The following is a 17,708-nucleotide window of genomic DNA, read 5'->3' on the forward strand; positions in this document are numbered from 1 at the left end:
GTCCCCTCCCTATATGCAACAGTCAACCCCAGACGCCTCCATCTTGTGACCTTCCTGACTTCCTGGGTCCCTTTGTGCAGCACTGACCCCAGAGGCCTCCTCCCAGTATCTGAGTCTGACTTCCTAGGTCACGTACTCTGTCTATGCACTAATCCCAGACGCCTCCTTCCTGTATCCTGTCCTAGCCTCCTACGTCACTCCCTCCCCCTTGGTGTGCTAAACTCAGACAGCCCCTTCCGGTTTCTGACCCTACAATCATTGGCTAATAAGCGGGCTGGGGAGGAGGGGCTAAGTAGGTACTTAGGAACGAGGTGGTCAGATCACGTGCTCTCTCTCTTGGCTCCTGCTCTGTTGCTCTGGCCTTGCTGCTTGGTCTTGCTGTGATGGCTTGCTGTGATGGCTTCTGAATAAAGCTCTGGTGTTGGCGCCTCCCGATGGCTCGTCTCTGTGTGTTTATCCGGCTGAGGACCGAAGACTCGGAAGTGAGTATGACTCTGGTAGCCTGCTCCTTACAGGAGGAGAAGGTCGGCGTGGCCGACACAAGGTCGGCGCGGCCGGTACAGATAATAACAGCACCTACCTCACAGGGTTGTTGTGAAGATCAAGTGAGACAATATTTGTAAACCACTTAGCACAGTGCATGTCACATAGTAGGTGCTACATAGATGCTTATTCCCTTCCCTTCTCTCTATTCAGGGATTCTTAACCTAGGTCTGTGAACATGATTTTTAAAAAATATTTTGATAATAGTATTTCAATATATACAGATTCCTTTGTAATCATATGTATGTGATTTTAGGCATTTGAAAAAATGATTCTGAGAAGGGATCCAAAAATTTCACTAGACTGCCAAAAAGGTCCACAAAACAAAAAAGGCTAAGATCCCCTACTCCAGGTCTTTAGTGTGCTGCTACCTGGAACATTCAAGCTGTCTCTCTGTTAACCCTTGATTTCTTTTTGTGGCCAGCCTGTCTCCTATTCCAGTTATAGGTGCTGTTGATAAGATCTCTTATTTCACTCAACACACTATGTTTCTGTTAATGCAGCTTAAGAGTACATTATCTGCTGGGTCACACTGTCTATTCATATTGACCTTGTTTAGGTCTTTCCACATAAACTGTCATTCAGCTGTCCCTTCTCTATCCTGTACTTATGCAGTTTTTTTTTGTATTTATCATATTTATATTATCAATTTAACATAGTTTTACATGAATCATTATTAAATTCTTCCTTATAGTCAGAGCAGCATTCCAGATAGTCAATATTTTTTTGGATCCAAAATTCTGTTATCCAACATGCTAGTCGGTCTTCATTTTGCATCATCTGCGAGGTTGACAAGTTTGCCATCTGTGCCTTTGCTCTTCATTGAAAAAAAAATGGTGAACAGAGCAGGACTGTGGACAGATCCTAGGAGGCTCCCTTTCAAGCCTACCTTTGGATTCACATTAATCCATTCATTGTCACCCCTTGTATCTGTTATTCATCCAGTTTGAACTTACCAAACAGCGCTATAATCTATACTTTCTCTTCTCCTCTTGTCCACGCATGCATCATGAGGGTCTTTCAAATGCCTTGTATAGTATATTTATAGGATTCTGATATTTCCGTCTATTGACCCTATTAAGAAAGTCAAACCCTAGTGTGGTATGGCTCATACTTGATGAGTCCATACTGATTGCCAGAGTACATAGATCCTGGCTCATAGAACATTAGGTTCATGTGTATACAACGCTCTTGGTAGGGTATTAGTTTAAAGCATTGTAAATATCACAGACACAACTGGAATCTCTCTGAACTAAAATTTGAAGTCTGGATTTGCCTTTTTATTCTGTGGCTCTGTAGATACATTGTTGTGAATTTCACAGCTGGGAGGGAAAACTCAGTTTGAATGGATTTTTTTCATTACTCAAAGTAACTATAAAAAACTTAGGAGGTTATATATGGTAGTGAGGACCCTATCACTAGAAATATTCAAACAAGCTAATCATATGTTGAGAGTGCTGTAGAGGGTCAGAGGTTGGATTAAATGGTTCTCTGAGGTTTCTTCCAATTCTAAGGTTTTTTTAAAAAATATTTTTAATCACATGCAAAAAATACAAAAAAAAAAAGGAAGCAAGCAATGGAAAAAGAACTACATCTGGAGTCAGGGAAACTGGGCTTAAGCACTGCTTCTCTCACTTATTATGTGTGTGACTTTGGGTGAGTAATTTAACTTGGGAATCAATTTCCTTATTTGTAAAATAAAGCTGTTGGACTAGATCCAGGGTTCTTAATCTTGTGTATGTGTGTATATGTGTGTGAGAGAGATTTGTACCTCATCTGTAAAAAGGAGACACCTACTTGCTAATGCTGCTGTAAGGATTAAATGAAATAATATTTATTGATAAAGTGTTTTGCAAACCTTAAGGCACTATATAAACGCTAGCTATCATCATCGTTATAATTGTTGTTATCATCATCATCATCATCATCATCATCATCATTGTGGACTCATTTGGCAGTCTGCTGAAGCCTATGTACCTCTTCTCAGAATAATGTTTTTGAATGCATAAAACAAAATACTTAAGATTAAAAAGAAACCAATTATATTGAAATGTAATTATAAAAATATTAGAAAAAACCCAAGTTCACAGACTAAGCTAAGAACCTATGACCTTTACTAATGGATCACTTTCATTTTATTTATTTATTTTTGGTGAGGCAATTGGAGTTAAGTGACTTGCCCAGAGTCACATAGCTAAGTGTTATGTGTCTGAGGCTGGATTTGAACTCAGGTCCTCCTGACTCCAGGGCTGGTGCTCTATCCCCTGCACCACGTAGCTGCCCTTCTAATGATTACTTTTAAATGGGTGTTCTGTGATTCACCACCACTAGCTGTCCTAGCCTCTGCCACTGTCTTTTCATTCTAGACATTCCTTTTGGGAGCAGTTGAGGGACCATCATTAGGTAATAAAGAAAACCTTTTTTTTCCCTTAAAAATGATTGAAATCTAAAAACATATAGATATGACATATCAATAAACAAGTGATTGAAAACAGAAGCTGTAATAGACATTGCCATGAATAATAAACCTTGCATTAGGCATACTCAGTTTTATGCACTTATTTGTATTGCCAAAGGAATTTCTATTTCTTCAAGTCTTTTTTTTTTAAACCTTTTGCTCTCTTCTTGTCAGCCCATAATAGACTGTTCACTACCATAACACAGACAGCCAGTCTCCTGCTGTGGCTTTTCCTTCCAGCTTTTTTTCCTCTTGCTGTAACTCCAAAAAACCCTTCAACCTAATATGCTGCATCTTCTCCAATCCTTTCTTTTTCCAGTTCTGGTAATTAAATGTTATTGTTGTTTGTCCTTTGTTGTAGAAGAGGACCAATGATATCTGGGGGTGATGTCTTGACTTTTGAGTGAATTGGATTTAAATAAGTCAGAGTTGCACAAAGTTGTCAGCCTTACTCTCTCTTCCAGAGTCATCGAAATCCAGTGGCAGGACAAAAGTCAAGATAGATGGTGAAGGCCCCGGATGAGGTGGGTGACCCCAAGGTCATTTGATGTCTGACCAAGCTCTAAGCACTCCATAGCATCTGCTTTATCTGTCTTCATGGCTGTTGGAACAAATTGTTCTCATCTGCCTACTCTGCTGAGGGAAGTCTTCACATGCTTGGGGCAGATCTTCTCCTAACCCACCCATGGGTTTGAGGCAAGTTATTTACTCTCAGCCTGGTTTAGCCTGTCTGCCAAGATGGGTTTTACTGGGGTGTGGCCTCATTGCATGCCACAGCTTCTTGGAGCCACAGGTGAGAGCTGGGTGAGAGGTGGACGCCAAAGGTAGATGAGCGGCTCTGAAAAGTGCTCAGGAAACCCTCACACCAGAGGTGTTAGTTCTCTCTGAACACCCTGTACACTCTGGCAATTACATAATACCTTTGCATCAACTAATCGATCAGATACAGATACAAAAAGCGTCAAAAGGCAGTCCTTGCCCTCAAGAAACTGACAATATAATGGTGGAGACAACATACCAGCAAATATATACAAAGCATGTGATAGACAAGATAAATGGGAAGGGTACTAGAATGAAGAGGGGTTGGGGAAGGCTTCCAGTTGAAGATGAAATTTTAGTTGGGACTTGAAGGAATCCAGGGCCGTCAGTAGTTGGAGCAGAAGAGGGAGAGTATTCCAGGCATGAGACATAGCCGGAGAAAATGCCCAGCACCAAGAGATGGAATGTCACGAATTAGCCAATGTCACTGGATCAAAAAGGATGTATTGGGGAGTAAAGTTTAAGAAGACTGGAAAGGACTAGGTTATAAAGGTCTTTGAATGCCAAACAGAACATTTTATATTTGTTCCTGGATGCAATGGGGAGCCACTGGAGATTACAGAGTGGGGTGTGTGTGTGTGTGTGTGTGTGTGTGTGTGTGTGTGTGTGTGTGTGACATGATCAGATCTTCATTTAGGAAAATCACTTTAGTGGCTGAATGGAAGATGGGTTAGAGAAGGGAGAGACTTGAGACAGGCAGACCGACAGGCATGAGGTGATGAGGATCTGCACCAGAGTAGTGGCAGTGTCAGAGGAGAGAAGTGGGGTGTATTCAAGAGATGTTACAAAGGTGAAATTGATAGGTCTTGGCAACAGATTGGATATGGGGAGCAAGAGAGAGTGAGAAATCCAGGATAACTCTTAGGTCATGAACTTGAGGGACTAGGAGGATTATGTTGCCCTCTACAGTAACTGGAAAGGTAGGAGGGGGAGAAGGTTTGAAAGGAAAAGATAATGAGTTCCATTTTGGACATATTGCATTTAAGATGTCTATTGAATATCTAGTTCAAGGTATCTGAAAGACAGCTGAACAAATGAGATTGGAAGTCAACAGAGAGATGGGGGCAGAGTGGGTAGATTTGAGAATCATTAGCATAAAGGCGAAAATTATATCTATGGGAGTTGATAAGATCATCAAGTAGTAAGGAGGGAGAAGAGGTCCCAAGACAGAAGAACCCTGAGGGGAGTCAACGGAAGAGGATCCAACAAAGGAGATGGAGAAGCAATAGTCAGTTAGATAGGTGGAAGACCAAGAAAGAGTGATGTTCTGAAAACCTATACAGAAGAAAGTATCAAGGAGGAGAGAGGGATCAACAATGTTCAAGGATACAGAGAAGTCAGGGAGAGTGAGGATTGAAAAAAGGCCATTAAATTTGGCAACTAATGACTCATTAGTAACTTTGGAGAGAGCAGTTTTGGTAGAATAATAAAGTCAGAACCCAGATTTCAAGAGTCTAAGAAGAGAGTGGGAGGGAAAAAAGGGGGAGGCATCTTTTTTAGAGAACCTTTTCAAGGAGTTTAATTGAAAAAGGCAGAAGAGGTATAGGATGATAGTTAGCAGGGATAGAGGGCGAGAGTGAGGGGTTTTTGAGAATGGGGAAAAATTGGGCATGTTTGTAGGCATTAGGGAAGGAGCCAGTAGACAGGGAGAGATTGGAAATAGGTGAAAAAGTTGGAATGATAGAGAGGGCAATCTGTTGGAGGAAATGGGTTGGAATAAGGTCATTTGAAAAACTAGAGGGGTTAGCCTTGGTAAGGAGTAAGGTTATTTTATTATGTGAGACAGTGGTGAAGGAGGAGATAATGGCAGAGGCACTTGAGTGATAGGACATGAAGAAGAATGGAGAAGAGAGAGTCCAATAGAACCTTTGTAACTCACCTTTCCCCTCCCCAAAATAACATAAGCGATATTTTTAAAAAATCTTCCATCCTTCTGGCATATAGGTAAAGTGCTTCCATTTATGTGTATGGTTCTGTCTATTTTTGGCCAAACAGATTCACCTCTGGCAATCTTGAGAGCAGGGAGAAATTGAAGCATGTAGTCATAGAATATCAGAGCTGGAAGTATCTTTGATGCTAGTAATATAGTGGAATAGGCATGGGAATTGGAGTTTGAATCCTTCCTGGGCTACTTACTATCTATTTGACTTTGGCTACTGTTTATAGGTGGGAAAACTGAGGCGCAGAGCAAGGAAATGATGACCAAGGCCATACAACTGCCAAGTGGCATTTGACATAGAGCATATCTCTATTGACCAAATAACCCAGCTGCAGGGGTATTAGAACTAGGTGGACCATTCTGATATGTTATGACTGCTTCCTTTTATAGTTAGTACACCAATACACACATTTAACATCTATGATGTCTCAGGCACTGTACTAAGCAGTGGGTATACTGTTTCAAAAAAGATAATTCCTGCCTTCAAGTAGCTTACAATCTAAGGTTGGAAGACAACACACAAAAGCAAGCTCAACACTTGACACTTACTAGCTGTGTGACCCTGGGCAAGTCACTTAACCCCAATTGCAAAAAAAAAAAAAAAAGCAAGTTGAAAACATGGTGGTGGGGGACTAGGACATGATGGAGAAAAGTGTAGACTGCTGGGCCCCCTTCCCAAATGGAGGCTTTGGAGTTCATTGCTCTGTCCTCCAATCCAAGGGGCAGAAAGGCCTGAGGAGTTGTGAGTCCTGGGGCTGATTTGATCTTGAGGGATGATGAGGTCTCCTAGTGAAGACAGTGGTAGAGCTACAGAGGACCTTAGTGACCTCTTGTCCCACTCCCTCATTTTAAAGATGAGGAAATGGAAGCCCAGAGAGATGACTTGACTTGCTTCAGGTCACACAGCTAGTTTGTGGCACAGTTAGAACCAAGGTATCCTGAGTCCTAGGCCAGAACTTTTCTCCGTACTGCTGCTTCAGGGTGGGGAGTGGACATTGATCGGAATTCTCTGGGGATTTTGTCTTTTTCATTAAACTAGCAGCTTATTATAAGACTGAGAAGAATATATTTTTTTTAAACTATCTGTAGTGGTCTGCATAACAGCTGACGACTACAGCCACTTAAATATGATTAGACTGATTCATGCAGCAGCAGCAAACTTAAAATATTTAAGGAGCTAACTGTCCCCAGTGTGTCATGTTGAATATTCAAGAGATGAAATCCTTGGTCTATGAGAGTTTATTTCTTAAACAACAGTATATTCCAACACAGTTGCGTGACCTTAGATAAATTATGTCCCCTATCTGGGGCCCAGCTTCCTTATTCGCAAAAGAAAGGGGTTGAACAAGATGTAAAATTCCAATTCCTTTAAAACGCAAACTTCTTGAGGTCAGTGAGAGCCTTGTTTTTTCCTTTGTACCCAGCCCCTACCAAAAATCTCCCATAATGCTTGTCACTGCTTAAGGTATTAAAGCCTAATAAATGTTCATTGAGTTGAATTGAATTGAATTGTCTTCCTAAGGGAAAAATGAAATATCAAATATACGAGATATATACTAACACTGAACCTGAGAAGATAAATCAGTAAGGACTGGCCATGGTCCTTTCCATTTCTGAGGAAGGGGCTGATACTGTGTACGGGAATCCCAGTACTTTGGACAATTTGAGGATTGGGATGATGGTCCCAGAAGAGATGAGTCGCACACACAGATGCAGTCACATCTAGAGAGGGGTTGTCCTGTCCCCTACTCTAACCTCAGCTAGCTAAAGACCCTGCTTTCTCTCCCTCTCCCAGAGGCCATCCATTACCTCCATGGCCCTTGCAGGGGGGTCAGTCAGCAAAGGACTAGGAAGTTTATAGTATAGCAGATTCTGGCATCTTTCAGAGAGGAAACATGCCCCTCATGCCAATCTTTAGGAAAAGCCCCAGCTGCCCCACCCTGGTTATGGCTCTCACAGGAAGATTGGGTTGGGAACTGCATTGCAGTTGACTCTCCAGCCTAAACGAACAAACCCAGAGAGGCAGGAGAAGAAAATACACGGCAGTTTCCCCACCTCACCTCCTTATGACCGTGTGTCAATCTGATTTCAGCTCCTGATGGTTTAGTATTGGACAATATGCCACAATTCACAAGGACTGACTTTTTCTTGTTTCCAAAAAAAAATAATGCTGAGAAAGAGCCAAGCATGAAACTCAGACTGCATACTGTCTCTTCTTGTTTCAAAATAAATTTGCCTTCTGTCACTGACATTTTATTTTTTAGACCCCCCGTATGTCATTTTCATTACATGCTCCATGCAAAGAAAATGGCCAGTCCCTGTGGAAATACCTATGCCTGTATTCTCTACTGCAATAGGAGTAGCAGCACAAAGTGTCTTTCATCTCTGGATTTCCAAAAGCCTTTGTGTGCTTCAGAAGCTGGTTATTAGTGCATTATTCAAGCCTCAGTGAAGCAAGGCCAAGGCATGGATATGCTAGAGCTGTCCCAGGCAGCTTCAACTAGTTCTCATCCTGTGACCTAATGTGGCTCCTTGCCTGCCACTGTATACAGTGGGGGCGGGCGCTGGGGGGATGGTGAGGAATGAGCAAAGGGCATCACTTTGATGAAGAGGGCTACGGTGCTGCCCACAGAGAACGAGTCTGGCCAGTCCTTGGGAGTGATTCAGCTCTGAAACCCTTCGACTGATATTGTGTTTCCCAAGGCTCCAGCAGAGGAAAGAAAGGAATGGGGAAAAAAGGTTGCATAATAACTGTATATTTGAAACCAGATTTTGCTGGGTTTCCGCAAGCTAAGACACTCAGATGGGCTGAGGAGGGCTCACTGCCCTCTGTTCATTCTTACTGGGCTCTGTACTTTAAAGGAGTAGAGACAGTTTTGGGTGGAAGGGGAGGATCTTCCAGGGCAAGCTGATCTCTCGTGTTTACAGATGAAGAAACTGGACTTGGGGGGCTAAGGGATTTACCCATGGTCATATACAGCTACTAGGGATCAGAGCTAGTTCGTCTTTTGAGCTAGATTCAAGGGCTATTCCACTGTACCATATATGATAGAATGATAGTTATAACAGTTAAGTTATGACATATGATAGATGTGACAGTTAAGAGGTGCACTTCAACTATATCAGATTGCTTAATATCTCAAGGAAGTGGGAGGGGAGGGAGAGAGGTATAGAATTTGGAACTTAAAACTTTTAAACAATGTTTAAAATATTGCTTTAATATGTAATTGGGGAAAAATAAAATTGTATATTAAAAAAAAAGAGAGATGACCTCAGAGAGAACACAGTTCAGTCTATTAATTTAAAGGTGAAATTAATGCCCAGAGATGAAATTGAGGCCCAGAGAGGTGACTTGATTTATTAATAATAACAACAATAAAAAAATATAGCTAGCATTTCCCTATAACTTTAAAGTTTGAGAAGCATTAGGTAGCACAGTAGATAGAACGCTGGCTGGGTCTGAAGTCAGGAAGACCTGAGCTAAAATCCAGCCTCAGACCCTTATTAGCTATGTGACCCTGGTCAAGCCACTCCACCTTTCTCTGCCTCAGTTTCCTCATCTGTAAAATAGGGATAATAATAGTACCTACATCCCATGGGTATTGTGAGGATCAAGTGAGATAGTAATTGTAAAGCACTTAGCACAGTGCCTGGCACATAGTAGGCACTTATATAAATGTTTTGTTGTTGTTCGGTCATTTTTTTTCTGTTGTGTCTGACCCTTTGTGACCCCATTTGGGGATATCTTAGCAAGTATACAAGAGAGGTTTGCCATTTCCTTCTCCAGCTCATTTTACAAATGAGGAAATAGAAGCAAACCAAGTTAAATGACTTGCCCAAGGTCACATAGCTGGTAGGTGTTTGAGGACAGATTTGAACTCAGGTCTTCCTGATTGCAGGCCCACTAAGCCACCTAAATATCTTATATTAACATACCTTTATATAACACTTTCAAAGTACTTTGTAAATATTATCTTATTTGATCCTTACAACAAACCTGGGACATAGGATCTATTTTTATCCTCATTTTACAACTGAGGAAACTGAGGCAGACTGAGATTAAGTGACTTGTCCAGGGTCACACAGCTACCAAGTATATGAGGTAGGATATAAACTCAGATTCTCTTGACTCCCGGCCCAGTTTTCTATCCACTGTACCACCTAGCTGCTATGTGTGTATATATGTGTATGAATGTGCGTATGTGTATGTGTGTGAGTATGTGTATGTCTTTGTCTACGTCTGGGGGCAGTGAGGTGGTGCCGTGGATAGAGCATTGGGCCTGGATTCAGAAAGATTCCTCTTCCTGAGTTCAAAACTAGCCTCAGACACTTATTAGCTATGTGACCCTAGACAAGTCACTTTACCCTATTTACCTCAGTTTCCTTATCTGTCAAAGGAACTGGAGAAGGAAATGGCAAACCACTCTAGTATCTTTGCCAAGAAACCCCCAATTGGGGTTATGAAGAGTTGGACATGATTGAAAACTACCAATGTGTAAGTATATGTTTGTGTGTATGTATATGTATATATGTACATGTATACGTGTTTCTTGTTTGCCCTCATATACCCCAAGAGGGTGAGGTAGAGTGGAGAGAGTTCTGTCCTTGGAGTCAGGAGATCTGGGTTGAAATAACATAGCATTTGGAATGATGGGCTCATCGATTTAGATCTGGATGGAACCTATCTAGTTCAATCCCCTCATTTTACTGATGAAGAAAATGAGGCCTAGAGGAATTAAGGTGACCTGACCAGCTTCACACAGCTAGCCAGTCAGTGTCTAAGGTGTGATCTGAATCTAGGTCTTTCTGATTCGAAGTCCATTGTTCTACCCAGAGTCAGGAGATCTATCTTTAAATACCATCTTATATATTTACTAGTTGTGTGACCGCAAAAAAACCAATCTGTTTGAATCTTAATTTTCCCATATTTAACGGAAACGAATAAGAGTTACACAGGACAAGGGCTCTCCAAATGTCCTGCTTTGTAAATGACATCATAAGCTGATGAAACTCCAGGGTGACTCCCAGTGTCCTCACTGAAATACATAGTAATGACAATGAGAGCAGTCCAACTAACTACACTGTAAAAACAAACTGGATGAAAAATGTATTCTGTTTAGATTATGAATGTAATTGGGCAGGTAATCACTGAATGAAACCATTGTCAGGTGTCGTAATGAATAGAATGCTGGTTTTAGAATTAGGACACCTAGGGCAGCTAGGTGGTGCAGTGGATAGAGCACTGGCCCTGGAGTCAGGAGGACCTGAGTTCAAATCTAGTCTCAGACAAGACACTTGACACTTAGTAGCTGTGTGGCCCTGGGCAAGTCATTTAACCCCAATTGCCTCACAAAAAAAAAAAAGAATTAGGACACCTGAATTCAAATCCCATCTCAGACACTCATTAGCTGTGTGACCCTGAGCAAGTTAGAATCAGTTTCCTTATCTTTAATATGGGGATGATAATAGTACCTACCTCACAGGATTATTGTGACCATTAAATGAGATAATACTTGTAAAGTGCTTTGAAAACTTTAAACTATTATATAAATTAGCTAGTATTATTAATGATAGTGATGATAATAATAATAATAATAATAATCTTGACAGGTTTCTGAAATGGATAGTGAGCTGAACCCATAATTGAATAGGAGTTTGGCTCTTCCTATTGAATTTGGGAAATTGTGTAGCATTTTCAATGACCTTTAACTCATCTCTTTAGAAACTCATCTCTTCAGTACCAACATACTCATGACCTGTCCATGCTCTTTCATTGATTACCCATTGATCTCATTCATACATTTAGTGAACATGTATGATCAACAGTGTAATTAACAACTTGCCATGTGAGACAGTGGACCTAGGCTAGAGGTATAGCCAACAGTCATGTCATTGAGATTCTCTCCCTATTCTTCTTAGTAATAGATAGGTAAGTGGACCCTTATGTTAGATGGAACACTGTCCAATGCCATTGTCAATCAAGGTGATGTGCATTGGCAGTTAGTGTTGGCAATTTCTGCAGAACACAGAGAGAGAGCCTCTAGCTAATGAGAATTCAAAAGGACCTACAAGGCAGGGCTGACCATGCTTATATCTACAGCATCTTTGAGTGTAGCAAGTTGAGAGTACTCTTTCTGAAGCTTTGCTCTTTGTTGCGTACCTTGTTACTGGACTATTGCTACCTGACTCAGGACCTTGTGCCATTGCAATTTGGTTTGATTTTAGTTTTGATCCTGCTTCTGTTTTAGACATTACTTATAGCCTCTGGTCTTTTAGTTAAAAAACCTGTATCCCCAGGTATTGATCTCATTTGTTCTGAGATCTCTGTTCTGCCTTCTATTTCTATCGCCATGTGTTTGTACAGGCTGTCCCCCATGACTTCAATGTTCTTCTTCCTCACCATTTGGAATCCCTACCTCCTTTCAAGACTCAGCTCAAATGCTACTTCCTACAAAAGAACTTTCTTAATTCAGCTAGTTGTTAGTCTTTTCCTCATCCTCCAAATTATGTTGTAGATATTTTTTACTTATTATCTGTTCATCAACAAACATTTATTGAGCTCTTACTATGGTACTAGGCACCACGTTAAGCAGGGAGGATACAAAGAAATGCAAAAGCAGTCCCTGCCCTCAAGGAATTCACATTCCAATGAATAAGGCAACATGCGAATAACTAGATGTATACCAGATATATTCCCAATGGGAGGTAAGGAAAAGCACTGTGGTCATTCGGACCAGTAAAAGCCTCTTTTGGAAGGAGGACTCTGAGCTGAGTTTGAAGGAAGCTCGGGAAAGTAAAGGGAAGAGCATTACAGGCATAATAGAGAGTCGGTGTGAAATCACAAAGACCAGAGATGGAATGTTGTGTGGGAGAAAGAGCATGAAGAAAGCATTCCTGGATTGTAGAGGCTGTGGAGTGGGAGAAAGTATAAGGAGAATGGAAAGGTTGAGAAGGGCTAAGTTATGAAAAGTACTAAATACCAAAGAGATAGATAGTTAGGTTATGCATTTATTAAGTACATATTATAGGTCAGGAATTGTGCTGAGCTGTGATACAAATAAAAACAAGATGCTCCCTGTCCTTGAGGCCCTTACCTTCTTAAGAAGAAAAGAAAATGCAGAAACTAATGCTAGAAAGTGGAATGGAAATGGCCAGAAAGTGGTATGGATGCCTAGATTCCAGAAATATAAGACCAAATTACTTATCAGCATCATGAAACCCAGGAGAGTCCAAGTTTCCAGTGGGAGAGAGAAGATGATGGTCTCAGAGCAGAAGGTATGGTAAAGAAGGTGTCTGAGAAGTAAAGTTTATAGTTGATTCTAGAGGTAATAGCATGTCACTGGAACTCACTGAGTAGGGAGTGACAAGATCATATCTATACTCAGTATGGCAGCTGAATGGAGGATGGATTGGAGTGGCAAGAGACTTCAGGCAGGGAGAACTATTAGGAGGTTGTCATAATAATCCAGGAAAGAGATGATGAGGGCTTGAACTAGGGCTGTAGATGTATGACTGGAGAAAAGAGGATATATGTGTGTGTGACACACACACACACATAATTGTAAAGGTAAACATGACAGGATTTGGCAATGGATTAAATATGTGGGGTGAATATGAGTGAGGACTTGAGGATGACACTGAATTTGAGGACCTGGGTGACTAGAAGGATGGTAGTGCCCTGGGTAATAAAAGGGAAGTTTGGAAGATGTGAGGGTTCAAGGTTAAACATTATGCATTCCGCTTTGGATATATGGAGTTTGAGATGCCTGAAGGGTATTGGTGATATGAAATCTTAGCTCTGGAGAATTTCAGACTGATAAGTAGATTTGAGAATCATTTGCATAGAGAAGATCATTGAATCCACTGGAGTTGAGATTACCAACAAAGATAGTATATGGAGAGGGAGACCCAGGATGGTGCCTTGAGGGATACTCGTAGTTAATGGGTGTGCCTTGGATGGACATACAGCAAGGGAGACTACAGAGTGGTGGATCAGTACGAGGAGAGCCAGGAGAGAGTAGTGTGCTGAAAACCTACAGAGGGGAGTATCCAGGAGGAGGAGGTGATCAATAGTCAAATGCTGAAAAAGATCCAGAAGGAGCAAGGTTGAGAAGAGATCTAAAGGTTTAGCAATTAAAAGCCCATCGTTAACTTTAGAGAATGCATTTTCAGTGGCATCATTACTTACAGTTGATGAGATTGGAAGCCAGATTGAAGAGGGTTTGGAGATAAGAGAAGTAAGCCAATGTAGAGAGATTTCTCAAGGAGTTTGGCCATGGACCCAGTCAGCACAGTTTCATGTTTCCTCGAGCTCTGTTCAGCAGCAAAGGAAGCAGATGGTGAGAGGAATCCAGGGCTGGGGTTTGGCAAAAAGTGAATGGTGATAGGACGAGAGGGATAGGGACTCAAGAGTAGAAGATAATATAGAACTGAGCTGGTTCACCAAGGGCTCAAGATAGGGAAGGGAAGAGAATGTGGCCAGTACTCAAGTGATGGCCTGGGATAGCATAGAAGGGTGGAGAGAGTACAAGTCATGAATCATAAAGCATAGGGAACATGAAATGATAAAGATTACAGTCAGATAAAAAAAATTTTGTGGTTTATGAACAAGGAACTGGAACACTCATGGGAGATGGATGGTAAGATCAAAGATATGACTCCCTCTGTGTATGGCTGGGGTGGAGAGAAGTAGGTCTTGGGAAATGAATAGAATGAGGAACTAAAAAGTAAAGATATTTGAGACAGGACCAGTATGGATGTTGAAGAGTGTGAAAGCAAAAGATGGAAAGATTGAGCTAGGTACAGTATTCAGTGAGGAAAAATGTTGGTAGGTAACAGCCACCAGAATCAGGATTGGATAATACATTGGAGTAGTGTGAACCTCAATCCAATCTAATAGGTATTTATTAAGAGCTACTGGGTATTGGGTACTGGGTACTGGGTACTGGGTACTGGGTACTGTGCTAGGAGCTGAGGATACAATTAATAAAAAGAAAATCCCTTGCCTCTAGGAACTTACAATCTAAAAGGGGAAACAATACACAGAAGAGGGAAGGAAAATGAAGGGAGTGGAGGAGAAAGACACCATATGGTACTGGACACAAAACTAGCAGGGCAGCAGATGCAAGTTGGAATGGGCAGAGAGTCCCCTAACTGACCTCTCTAAAGGAAGGCATTGGGAGGAGTTGGGTGTTCCACTCTGCAGTCCTCCAATCAGAAGGGAGAGGGGCCTGAGGGAAGTGGTTTCAAGGCTTAGTGGCATATTGGTGAGTTTAGAAGTGATGAGCCTATTCTGGGATGGGCATCTTGTCTGTGGATTTGAAACCCAGCACAGCCGCAGATGCAAAGTGGAGTCAAAGGACGAGGGTGTGCTTAGTAGAATGGCAGTAGGGAGCAAGGAGTGTTCTAACTTCTCCACTGTGACCTGTGACTCAAGGAGTCTTCACTTCTCACCTGGCTGCACTACTCTGAGACTTCTCCACAATGCCCCAGGAAGCTCATTATTGGAACAACTTCATCCTGAAAGATCTCATCAGACTTGGTTCTCCATTTGATCACTACCCTCTGCCTCTCTGATTAGAGGGTGGGGCCAGGAACTCCAAACCTCCTCTGTAAGGAGAGTTAAGCTCCAAAATCTCATTTCTCATCTGGCTGCACTATTTTGAGACTTCTCTGACTGACTTTTCCACCTTGCTGCCTCCTCCTTGGGAACCTTCCCTGATGCATCCCTCCCCCTCCATTTTCCAGCTTCCTTTTGTGTTTTGTCTTCCTTCGTTAGATGGTAAGCTCCTTGAGAGCAGCTACGATCTTTTTTTTTCCTACTTGTTTGCCAGTGCTTAGCACAGTCCCTCTACATGTGTAGTAGGTACTTAATAAGTGTTCATTGACTGAACTGACTAAGAGAAAGATTAGGCAGTAATGGCATGGGTGGCTAGATTAGTGGTGTCATCAGGAAGGAACTAGGTCTCAGTGAGTGTCAGAAGATGGAGGGATTGGGAAAGAAAGAGGTTCAAGATGAAATAAAGTGTGTTCATTATGGAGCAGGCACTCCAGAGAATACACCAGAAAGGACAGGCAGATATGGAATGGGATATTGAGGGGTAGGCATCAGGTAGATTGCATGAGAGAATGCTGAGTTTCCATACAATGAATGTAAGCTCCTTGAGGAGGCAGCATTGTTTTGTTTTTATCCCTAGTACCTAGTGCTGTACCTGGCAAATTGGGAGGTGCTTAATAAATGTTGGAATTAATTGGATATAGTACAGAAGCTCCCTGACTGTAACATCTTCTACCACCTTACCCTACTCCTCCCATCAAGTTTTTCAAACTAGGGAGACAACCAGTAGCAGAGTGGATAGAGCACTGGGTCTGGAGTCAAGGAGACCTGAGTTCAAATGTAACCTCTATCTGCCTCAGTTTCTTCAACTGTAAAATGGGGATAATCACAGCACCTACCTCCCAGGGTTGTTGTGAGGATCAAATGAGACAATAATTATAAAGCACTTAGCACAGTGCCTGGCACATAGTAGGTACTATAGAAATGTTAGCTATAATCATCATTATCATCGTGATCACATCATCATCATTTATGGATCGAACCTCTATCTACGCTATAGCATATGATAGTTTCTAACCCTGTCTTTGATCTCAGCCCTGTACTTACATATCTTACATACATTAAAGGAGTCGCTACCCTTAATCTAATAGTTGGGAGTGGGGTCTATGCAGGTTGAGTTGGACTTCAGTGTCACATGTTGCAGATGTGGTAGTGATGGCAATGAAAATTAATGGGCGCAGATAGTCCTTGAAATGAGATATAAGAAGTTATTAAAAAAGCAGAGACTGTTTGGAATTAGAAATAGCTCCCTATTCCTCTGCTGTGGTTGAGTCCCATAGCTTCAGCAGGAATAGGCAACTTAGGACTCTGAGGGTGAATGGGTGTGGCCAAATGGTGTGTGTGTGTGTGTGTGTGTGTGTGTGTGTGTGTGTGTTATTCTGTGACTGTGGGAAAGTCACATAATGGGTGAATCTGTTTTGCCACAATAAAAGAGAAAATCCATGCTGTGTCTAATCCATGCAGGTGCTGATGACATGAGGCATTTCCCCTCAGTCACATACTCTTAGGGTTTGCTGAGCTTTGATGCCTACAAGCATGTTCAGTTTTCTCGTGCCAAGAATCAGCAACTCCAGGCATTTCATGGAGATTTCAAGTAGGTGGGGTGGTGGTGGTGGGAGTCTTTCCCATTTCAAAGGGAATTGGGGGATGCTGTGAAGTGGATTGAGATAACAGTATTTATGCAGTGCTTTAAAGTTCATAAAGTGCTTTATACAGGTTTATGTTAACTCATTTGATCCTTAACACAATCCTGTGAAGTAGTTACCATTATTATCTCCATTTTACCTTGAAGAAACTGAGGCTGACAGATTAAGTAATTTACCCAGGGTGATCCAGCTAGTAAGTGTTTGAGGCAGGATTTGAATTCAGGTTTTCCTGCCTCCAAGTCCCTCTTCTATTCACTGGGCCATCTAGATGCCTGATTAATAATCACCCCCTTAAAAACAAGAGAGTAACCAAAAATAAATCATATTGGGCAGGCCACCAATATTCCCATATGCCACAAGGTATGAGTAGAACTCTGAGGAACTTACATGGCCTGTTTTCTTTTGGGCAAGTGAATGGTTATTAGATCTAATAAACAGATGGAAAGCTCAGGCAGGAGACCTTCTATACTTTTTTGATAGATCTCTCTCATAAAAAAAGCACTATTTATGAAACAGAATTTATTTCTTACAGCTTGTTTTTAAAATATGTGTTCATATTTACACACATACCATATGTATATGTGACAAATCTAACACGTTAATTCTGAAGCTATACAATTTGTCTGTGTTTCCATCTCAATATGCTTCTGTTCTTTGCATAAACGATGATTTATTGACCTTTCCTTT

General features: G+C 41.5%; 1 long non-coding RNA gene across 1 annotated transcript in view; it reads left to right on the top strand.

Moving 5' to 3' along the window:
* Positions 1 to 445: 445 nt before the first annotated feature.
* The window catches only part of LOC114046428, a 40,840-nt gene continuing 23,577 nt past the window's right edge, over positions 446 to 17,708 (top strand). The window contains exons 1-2 of the long non-coding RNA XR_003569511.1: positions 446 to 482; positions 3,466 to 3,525. This is a non-coding gene — a long non-coding RNA (uncharacterized LOC114046428). The remainder of the gene's footprint in view (positions 483 to 3,465; positions 3,526 to 17,708) is intronic.

This window comes from Vombatus ursinus, unplaced genomic scaffold (genome assembly GCF_900497805.2).
Source record: "Vombatus ursinus unplaced genomic scaffold, bare-nosed wombat genome assembly UNPS02014782.1, whole genome shotgun sequence".
NCBI classification, from domain to species: Eukaryota; Metazoa; Chordata; class Mammalia; order Diprotodontia; family Vombatidae; genus Vombatus; species Vombatus ursinus.